This window comes from Bos javanicus, chromosome 5 (genome assembly GCF_032452875.1).
Source record: "Bos javanicus breed banteng chromosome 5, ARS-OSU_banteng_1.0, whole genome shotgun sequence".
Lineage (NCBI taxonomy): Eukaryota > Metazoa > Chordata > Mammalia > Artiodactyla > Bovidae > Bos > Bos javanicus.
The window spans coordinates 45152040-45162904 of record NC_083872.1 but is presented as its reverse complement, the minus strand read 5'-3'; the positions used below and the strand labels follow the sequence as shown (position 1 = coordinate 45162904).

The 10865-nt window shown below is 39.3% G+C and overlaps 1 non-coding gene across 1 annotated transcript; it reads right to left on the bottom strand.

The window, feature by feature from the left end:
* Positions 1 to 3162: 3162 nt before the first annotated feature.
* On the bottom strand, positions 3163 to 3282 carry LOC133248996 (small nucleolar RNA SNORA44). Its single transcript, XR_009736814.1, has one exon. It is a non-coding gene; the product is annotated as a small nucleolar RNA SNORA44 (small nucleolar RNA).
* Positions 3283 to 10865: the final 7583 nt, after the last annotated feature.

Sequence of the window (10865 nt, the reverse complement as noted above, 5' to 3'; positions counted from 1 at the left end):
TGTGATCAGATTGGTTAGTTTTCTGTGATTGTGGTTTTCATTCTGTCTGCCCTCTGATGAAGAAGGATAAGAAGCTTATGGAAGCTTTCTGATGGGAGAGATTGACTGAAGGGGAAACTGGGTCTTGTTCTAATGGACAGGGCTGTGGCCAGTAAATCTTTAATCCAATTTTCTGTTAATGGGTGGGGCTGTGTTCCCTCCCTGTTATTTGACCTGAGGCCAAACTATCATGGAGGTAATGAAGATAATAACCTCCACCATAGTGTAAGTTACATATGGGTAAAAACAATTTTTAAGTGTTCAGTCTGATTAATTTTTATAGACATCTACACTCAGATCAAGATATAGAATAGAATATTTCTGTCACCCCATGATGTTCCCTCATGCTCCTTGTAAGTCAGTGAAAGAAAGTGAAAGTTGCTCAGTCGTATCTGACTCTTTGTGACCCCATGGACTGTACAGTCCATGGAATTCTCCAGGCCAGAATACTGGAGTGGGTAGCCTTTCCCTTCTCCAGGGGATCTTCCCAACCCAGGGGTCGAACCCAGGTCTCCCACATTGCAGGCAGTTCTTTACCAGCTGAGCCACAAGGGAAGCCAAGTATACTGGAGTGGGTAGCCTATCCCTTCTCCAGTGGATCTTCCCAACCCAGGAATCAAACCAGGGACTCCTGCATTGCAAGCAGATTCAATTGAGTCCTTATAAGTCAACAAGCTCTCAAAAGTTACTATTAATCTGACATCTATAATCAATTCTTGAGCTTCATGTAAATAGAGTCATGCAATATATACTTATAGCATATACTCTTGTCTTATGCTTCTTTTTTTTAAATTGGTGTATAATTGCTTTACAATGTCATGTTAGTTACTGCTGTACAATGAAGTGAATCAGCTCTATGTACACATATATGCCCTTGCTCCTGGACTTCCCTTCCACCATCACATTCTACCCATCTAGGTCATCACGGAGCACCAAGCTGAGCTCCCTGTGCTATACAGCAGATTCCTACTAGCTATCTGTTTTACATGGTAGTGTATATATCTCAGTCCTAACCTCTCAGTTCAGCGCCCCCTCTCCTTCCCACGCTGTGTCCACATGTCCATTCTCTGTGTCTGCATTTCTATTCCTGCCCTGGAAATTGGTTCATCTGTACCATAACCGTGTGCTTTATCCATGATGCATGCATGTAGCAGGAATTCATTCCTTTTTTATCACTGTATAGTATTCCATTGTATAAAATTTGCAGTTTATTTAGCCATTGTTCTATGGTTGAGCAGCTGAGTCGTTTATGGTTTGGGGTTATTAGAATAAAACTTTTATGGATGACTCTCCAGGGTCACAGGCAGGAGAGTCACTGCATGAGACATTTCCACACTTCCCAGGCTCCCTTGCTGGCCCATGACCCCACAGGTTATCTGCCCTAGCCAACAGCAGACTCTCTCCAGCTTACAGTGGGAGAAATTTCATCAAGTTCTCAACTGAGTCAATGGGCCAGAAGCTGCTGCTGCTGCTGCTAAGTCGCTTCTGTCATGTCCGACTCTGTGCAACCCCATAGACAGCAGCCCACCAGGCTCCCCCGTCCCTGGGATTCTCCAGGCAAGAACACTGGAGTGGGTTTCCATTTCCTTCTCCAATGCATGAAAGTGAAAAGTGAAAGAAGTCGCTCAGTCGTGTCCGACTCTTAGCGACCCCATGGACTGCAGCCCACCAGGCTCCTCCGTCCATGGGATTTTCCAGGCAAGAGTACTGGAGTGGAGTGCCACTGCCTTCTCTGATGGGCCAGAAGAGATGCCATTAATCAGCTTATGTGGGGTCTGAGGCTTATACATTAAGGGGATCTTTAATAAAAAAAAATTTTTTTTCAAATATATGATTAGTTACCAAAGAGAGTATGTATTTGTGAGAAAGAATGAGAAGGTAAATCACAATAAATTACAAATATTATAAGGATAAGTAACAAACATTACAAAATCTAGAATAATTAATAATTGCCTGAATAATCAATTGCCTGACACACTCTGTAATATTTTTGTTTGTCTATTTGTGGGAGACAGAAAATAGCCCCCAAAGATATTCACATCCAATCCCTGGAATGTATAAATATGTTTTCTTAAATGGCAAAAGAGTCTTTGCAGGTGTGATAAAATGTATACACCTTGAGATGGGGAAGAGTACACAGAATCACACACGTGGACTCAATCGAATCACAGGAATCCCTAAAAATCAGAGAAACTTCCTGGGTTTAATCAGAGAAAGAGATGTGATGATGGAAATAAGTCAGGTGCTACATTGCTGGCTTTGAAGACGGAAGAAGTTGTTCCCATGAGCCAAAGAAGGCAAATGGCAGCTAGAAACTGCAAGAAGCAAGGAAGCTGACTCATCCCTAGAGCCTACTGCAAACACTTTGGTTTTAATTGTGATCACTGATTTTGGATTTTGGACATCCAAAGCTGTAAAATAATAAATTTTGTATTGTTCAAGCCACCAAGTTTATGGTACTGTTACAGCAGCAATAAAAAATGTACTATATTCCTCATGTGACAATGATTTTGTAATGTCAGTTTTCATATACAGAACAATGGTAGAAGAAGGAGGAGGGAGAAAGGAGGGGCAGAAGAAGAGGAGGAAGAGGAATGAGAAAGAAGAGGAGCAGGAGGGTGGGAAGGAAGAGAGGAGAGGAAGAATGGGGGAGGGGAGCAGGAGGAGGAGGGGAGAGGGAGAAGGAGAAGGATGGGAAGGGGGAAATGAATTCTTTTTCATTGGTTGTCAAATAACCCTTTATTCAATTATTTTCCATTGGTGGTCAAATAACCCTTTGGTAAGTTATTTCCCTTAGTTCTTAACTAACAGGGCATTGCCCCGTACCACTGTTGATGACCTCTATGATGTCACAAGGGCGACAGCCATCAAAATTGCAGCCCACTGACTCGGGCAGTCCCCAGGAGGTGGAGTTGGGGGCAGAGGAGGAGTAGGGAGAGGAAGCAGGGAGGGAGAAGAAGAGGAGGAGGTGAAGAAAGCTTCTGGGGAATTCCCTGGTGGTCCAATAGTTAGGACTCAGTGCTTTCAATGTGGTGGCCCAGGTTTGACCTCTGGTTGGGAAACCAAGATCCTGCAAGCAGTGCAGCACCCTGAAATCTTTTTAATTAAGAAAAAAAATTTTTATATTATAGGAAAGATGAATGGAAGTTGCAGATATTATGCTGACCTGTTCTGTCAAAGTCTCTCCAAACTGGTTTTGGCATGAAGTTAGAGATCCCTTAAAAATTTTTTAAAAAAAAGAAAAACAAAGGTTCTATAACCATTCTTGCACATGTCCTTCAGACATTCCTCTTGAGTATAAACCTAGGGATGAAATTCCTGGATCATAGCATAGGTTTCTATGTAACCAAACAGTTCTCAAAGTTGTACCATTCTACACTCCCACCAGTAACATATGAGAGTTTCTATTTTCTCCACACTCTCACCCTCACTGAGAATTGTCAATCCTTTTCATTTTATCCATGAAAAGATGCAGAATCATATTCAAGGTGGCTTTAACATACATTTCCCTGAAGTCTCCTGATGATGTTATGTACACATTTTTGTATGGGTATACAGTCATATTGGAATCATTTCCAGAATAATTTTAAAATTTCATTGCAAGAAAGTGACTATGAAATTAAATACTATGGTACAACTTTCCAAAACTGGACCAGGAAGAAATAGAAAATCTTAACAGACCCATCACAAGCACGGAAATTGAAACTGTAATCAAAAATCTTTCAGCAAACAAAAGCCCAGGTCCAGATGGCTTCACAGCTGAACTCTACCAAAAATTTAGAGAAGAGCTAACACCTATCCTGCTCAAACTGTTCCAGAAAATTGCAGAGGAAGGTAAACTTCCAAACTGATTCTATGAGGCCACCATCACCCTAATACCAAAACCTGACAAAGATCCCACAAAAAAAGAAAACTACAGGCCAATATCACTGATGAACATAGATGCAAAAATCCTTAACAAAATTCTAGCAATCAGAATCCAACAACACATTAAAAAGATCATACACCATGACCAAGTGGGCTTTATCCCAGGGATGCAAGGATTCTTCAATATCTGCAAATCAATCAATGTAATACACCACATTAACAAATTGAAAAATAAAAACCATATGATTATCTCAATAGATGCAGAGAAAGCCTTTGACAAAATTCAACTTCCATTTATGATAAAAACTCTCCAGAAAGCAGGAATAGAAGGAACATACCTCAACATAATAAAAGCTATATATGACAAACCCACAGCAAACATTATCCTCAATGGTGAAAAATTGAAAGCATTTCCTCTAAAGTCAGGAACAAGACAAGGATGCCCACTTTCACCATTACTATTCAACATAGTTTTGGAAGTTTTGGCCACAGCAATCAGAGCAGAAAAAGAAATAAAAGGAATCCAAATTGGAAAAGAAGAAGTAAAACTCTCACTCTTTGCAGATGACATGATCCTCTACATAGAAAACCCTAAAGACTCCACCAGAAAATTACTAGAACTGATCAATGATTATAGTAAAGTTGCAGGATATAAAATCAACACACAGAAATCCCTTGCATTCCTATACACTAATAGTGAGAAAACAGAAAGAGAAATTAAGGAAACAATTCCATTCACCACTGCAACAGAAAGAATAAAATACTTAGGAATATATCTACCTAAAGAAACTAAAGACCTATATATAGAAAACTATAAAACACTGGTGAAAGAAATCAGAGGACACTAATAGATGGAGAAATATACCATGTTCATGGATTGGAAGAATCAATATAGTGAAAATGAGTATACTACCCAAAGCAATTTATAGATTCAATGCAATCCCTATCAAGCTACCAACGGTATTCTTCACAGAGCTAGAACAAATAATTTCACAATTTGTTTGGAGATACAAAAAACCTCGAATAGCCAAAGCTATCTTGAGAAAGAAGAATGGAACTGGAGGAATCAATCTACCTGACTTCAGGCTCTATTACAAAGCCACAGTCATCAAGACAGTTTGGTACTGGCACAAAGACAGAAATATAGACCAATGGAACAGAATAGAAAGCCCAGAGATAAATCCACGCACATATGGACACCTTATCTTTGACAAAGGAGGCAAGAATATACAATGGATTAAAGACAATCTCTTTAACAAGTGGTGCTGGGAAAACTGGTCAACCACTTGTAAAAGAATGAAACTAGAACACTTTCTAACACCATACACAAAAATAAACTCAAAATAGATTAAAGATCTAAACATAAGACCAGAAACTATAAAACTCCTAGAGGAGAACATAGGCAAAACACTCTCCAACATACATCACAGCAGGATCCTCTATGACCCACCTCCCAGAATATTGGAAATAAAAGCAAAAATAAACAAATGGGGCCTAATTAAACTTAAAAGCTTCTGCACAACAAAGGAAACTATTAGCAAGGTGAAAAGGCAGCCTTCAGAATGGGAGAAAATAATAGCAAATGAAGCAACTGACAAACAACTAATCTCAAAAATATACAAGCAACTCCTACAGCTCAATTCCAGAAAAATAAATGACCCAGTCAAAAAATGGGCCAAAGAACTAAATAGACATTTCTCCAAAGAAGACATACAGATGGCTAACAAACACATGAAAAGATGCTCAACATCACTCATTATCAGAGAAATGCAAATCAAAACCACTATGAGGTACCATTTCACACCAGTCAGAATGGCTGCGATCCAAAAGTCTACAAGCAATAAATGCTGGAGAGGGTGTGGAGAAAAGGGAACCCTCTTACACTGTTGGTGGGAATGCAAACTAGTACAGCCACTATGGAGAACAGTGTGGAGATTCCTTAAAAAACTGGAAATAGAACTGCCTTATGATCCAGCAGTCCCACTGCTGGGCATACACACTGAGGAAACCAGAAGGGAAAACACGTGTACCCCAATGTTCATTGCAGCACTGTTTATAATAGCCAGGACATGGAAGCAACCTAGATGTCCATCAACAGATGAGTGGATAAGAAAGCTGTGGTACATTTACACAATGGAGTATTACTCAGCCATTAAAAAGAATACATTTGAATCAGTTCTAATGAGGTGGATGAAACTGGAGCCTATTATACAGAGTGAAGTAAGCCAGAAAGAAAAACACCAATACAGTATACTAATGCATATATATGGAATTTAGAAAGATGGTAACAATAACCCTGTATACGAGACAGCAAAAGAGACACTGATGTATAGAACAGTCTTATGGACTCTGTGGGAGAGGGAGAGGGTGGGAAGATTTGGGAGAATGACATTGAAACATGTATAATATCATATATGAAACGAGTCGCCAGTCCAGGTTTGATGCACGATACTGGATGCTTGGGGCTGGTGCACTGAGATGACCCAGAGGGATGGTATGGGGAGGGAGGAGGGAGGAGGATTCAGGATGGGGAACACATGTATACCTGTGGCGGATTCATTTCAATATTTGGCAAAACCAATATAATATTGTAAAGTTTAAAAATAAAATTTAAAAAAATAAATAAAAAATTATCAAAACTGGTAAAAAAAAAAAAAAAAGAAATTAAACACTATGATTCATGCTTACCATCTTTCTATTTTTCCTCTCCTGCAGTACATTGCCACCTTTCTATTTTGTTCAATAAATATTTGTCAGTGTCTGGATACTTTGTGTTAGAATTTCAGTGGACAAGCCAGGACTTTCTTACTTCCTCTGTCCATTCTAGAGTTTTCCTCAGAGCTGAAATCAGTTCAGTTCAGTCACTCAGTGGTGTCCAACTCTTTGCGACCCCATGGACTGCAGCACGCCAGGCCTCCCTGTCCATCACCAACTCCCAGAGTTTACTCAAACTCATGTCCATTGAGTCAGTGATGCCATCTAACTATCTCATCCTCTGTTGTCCCCTTCTCCTCCCACCTTCAATCTTTCCCAGGGTCTTTTCCAGTGAGTCATTTCTTCACATCAGGTGGCCAAATTGTGTTGTTTCAGCTTCAGCATCAGTCTTTCCAATGAATATTTAGGACTGATTTCCTTTAGGATGGACTGGTTGGATCTCCTTGCAGTCCAAGGGACTCTCAAGAGTCTTCTCCAACACCACAGTTCAAAAGCATCAATTCTTTGGTGCTCAGCTTTCTTTATAGTCCAACTCTCACATCCATACATGAGTACTGGAAAAACTATAGCCTTGACTAGACAGAATAGTAAGTGAAAATTAAGGCATGAGAATGTATCAGAAAGCTTTTGGGTATTCTCACCAAATCCCCCCTTCTCTGAGAAGGATTCCACATGGCTAAAGTTGAATTTATGTAATGTGTCCCTGCTTCTTCTGCTGCCTTCAACTGATTGGGTAAGAGGGTACACCTAATCCAGAGGGAGGCCATTCATTGGTTGTTGTTGTTTAGTTGCTAAATCATGTTCAACTCTCTGCAACTTCATGGATTGTAGCCCATCAGGCTTCTCTGTCCATGGGATTCTCCAGGCAAGGGTACTGGAGTGCGTTGCCATTTCCGTCTCCAGGGGATCTTCCTGATCCAGGAATCAAACCTGCAGCTCCTTCTTGGTAGGCAGATTCTTAACCACTGAACCACCAGGGAAGGCCACTTATTGTTTGGCGTGAGCCTAAAAGTTTTTCTATCCCCAGCATTTTTAGTTTGAATATTATAATATGATCAATTTACCAGGGACCCTGGAATTGAGAGAACAAAGAGAAGGGCCCAGTGCACAAAGAAGCAGAGAAGCTAATCTACGGAGAGAGTGAGAGGAATAAAGCTGAGAAACCAGAAAAAATCCACATGGATCCCAATAGAAAATAGCTTCCCTGGTCCAAGATTTCTAGTTCCATCTCTCTGGACCCTCAGCAGACTACCTGCCTTTGGTACTGGGAGATACCTTAGTATCTGTTCAAGTGAATTTCTCATTTTTGGTGAAGCTGGTTTGAGTATATTTTTGTTACTTGTCCACAGAAGTCATGGACATGTCCAGCTCCTAAAAGGAGGCTAACTCTATGTGGAATGTACCTGCTCCATCCGAACAGTCGGCATCCAGGCTGACCCTGTGAATGCTAAACATCTTTATACTAAATTAAGCAAATATTGGGAAAAGAATCAAACCAGGAAAGCTCTAAAAATAAGAGACTATGGAATCTCCTGTCTAATTTTAGTCTCAATGGGCGTTCTCCTCTTCCTTTCTTCTCTGACCACAGCCAATGTTATCTTCTTTCCTACTTTACCTTGTGTCTTCTGTTATTCCCTTGCTTCAGCCTCATGCCTTTTGAAAACATGCTGTTTTCAGAACACGGATGGTCATAAAGCAAAAGCATTTTGGTTCGGGATGATGTACTCTAAACCCTGAGGTGCTGTACTTTTGTATCCTTAACTGTCCCTATGAGATTTGGGGGAACACACAGAAAAAAAAAACCTACTGACTAAAGAAAAACAGTGCCTGGGATGAGGTTTATAAATTGTGGAGATCAAGAACAAGGCAGGCTCTGTTTGAGTCCAGCCCACTTTTCAGAACTGTGTGGATTACAACTTGATAGAGAGTCCACAGACTTGAAACACAAAAGGACTGGAGAATGAAATTTGTTTGCTAAATAAAATGAATAATCCATTGATTAAAAGAACAGGAAATAAAAATTTTAAAAATAGAATAATAACCTCAAATATTAAGAAAAGTGCCCTTTCAAACTATTTAACTAATTTAGCAATCTAGTTGTGTGACCCAGGCATTTATTTAGAAGACATCACAGCTAGCTCTGTATTATATGAAGTCATTAATATTTTATGCAACAGTCCCCCTCAACATTTATAAAATGTAAAAATGCCAAATACAAAATTGCTCTAAGAAACAGCATGAAAGATTAATGAACAGACAGCTTCCCAAAAGGTTTGTGATGTGCTCAAAGACAGACGAGAAGAAAACACAAATTAAAAAAGAAACAAAAAGCCAAATGAAAATATAGCTGATAAATATAAGCTACATGGTCTGCTTTCCACATATGCATCATCTTTGCTTCCATAATTCATTTTTTAATCCTTGAATGTATTACTTTATGATTAGAACATTCTTATGCAAGGTGTAAAAGGAGGAGAGGAAAAAAATACTTAGAGGGCTATGGAAAGCCTTGGAAAGTTCTAGCAACTGCTAGAAGCAGCCTTTTAATGACTGAACTCGGTGAGCTCCTACCAAAGCTCATTGTTTACCACTGACAATTACATTGCAACCTGATCCTGTGGTTTCTACTGGGAAATTCCATCCCATCTTTCTAAGCCTTATTTTCTTTTAAAATTACAAAAGTGAAACAAGAAAAATTGCTTTTCTCACGTACTTTCTTTAATCCTTAACCTACTTAGCTTTGTGTACTTCAAGTGGAAAAGAGAATTAATAACATTGTAGGCTATAAAAACCCAGTGCTGGGTTTTATATAAAGAGGAGGTATTAGCTCCAGGCTGAAGTCTCTTGCCTGATGCCAAACATGTGTCTATTCTCCCCAGACAGGATGGAGCCAGCTGCTGGGTTAGGCAGGTTCTAAGCACAGGGGTCTGCACTGCAATTATCCCAAAGACCTGCCGAAGTATGTGACTGAGGAGGACAACTTTTCAATTGTGCAAACAGGGCTTAAACTTTGTCTGTGCCTTGCAATATTTTTCCAAGTAATTTTCAAACTCATGTTTTTAATTTTACTACCCTTCTTAAATAAGGCGAATTTATGTACCCAGTGAAGAACAACCTCCACAGAGTAATTTGAAATACCCCCTAGGCTTCACTCATAGAAAAGGGCAAGTTTGCCTAGCATTCTGCATCTGGTAAAGGCTTTGCTTCCTCTTTACCAGAAATTCCACGTCAGAGTCTTATCACTGGGTCAGCTAGCAGAGGCCATCAGTCACTGCTGATTAGAATTTATTGAGCATCCCATGACTCGACCAATCTTTAGATCTTAGCCTAAATATCACTTTCTTAGAAACACATTCCCTGACACTCTCAATTAGTTTATACTTTCTCATGTTGGTGATTGAATGGTTGGGATTATTTGATTAAGGTCTATTTCCAACCTCCCATCCCGCAACTCTAAGTTCTCAGGGCAGTGTTTATTTTAATCATCAATGCATTTTCAATATCCAGCACACAACCTAATCCTTTCTAGGTATTTAATAAATACCTATTGAGTGAGGGGTTCAATGAATGAATGAAATACATGCATACTATTTAATAGTCTGCAATTTAAAAACGTTTTTCTGTTGGCATGCCTCCAGGCCCAGTCCCTGAATACTCTGCCTTTGGAATCTCATCCATAAATCATAATTTTGAATACTGTCTTCTGAATTATAGGTGTTGACTCCAAAGTTCACATCTCTCACTCAAATTTCTCCAACTCTAAATTCATAAGATCACCTCTTGAGTAGACAACATATATTTTTAGGATTCCAATGAACCTCTAAAATTTAATATATCTAAAGCAGAACTTTTGATTCCCATGAATTATCAAAACTACTTTTCTGAATTTCAACATTAAATGAATATGTGATAATATTAGTAAAATACTGTTCACTTACAGATAACAAGATTATGTTTGTTATAAAATAATGTGAAATAAATAACAAGAATTTTTAAAATGTTTATCAAGTACCTACTACGCAGTAGGCACTGATCTAGGCTCTAGGAAATCTAATAAATGATTAGACTGGGCTGGTGTTGTCCTAGGCTCTGCCCTCTGTCCCCTTCTCAACTCCTCACTCACTCTGGGCACTTTGCAGTGGCTTTAATGACCACCTTTGAATGTGAGGATCACAAAAATCCTATCTCTGATCCCAAAGATACCTCTCCTCAGATTATAGCCCCTTTATTAACACAAAGCAAAC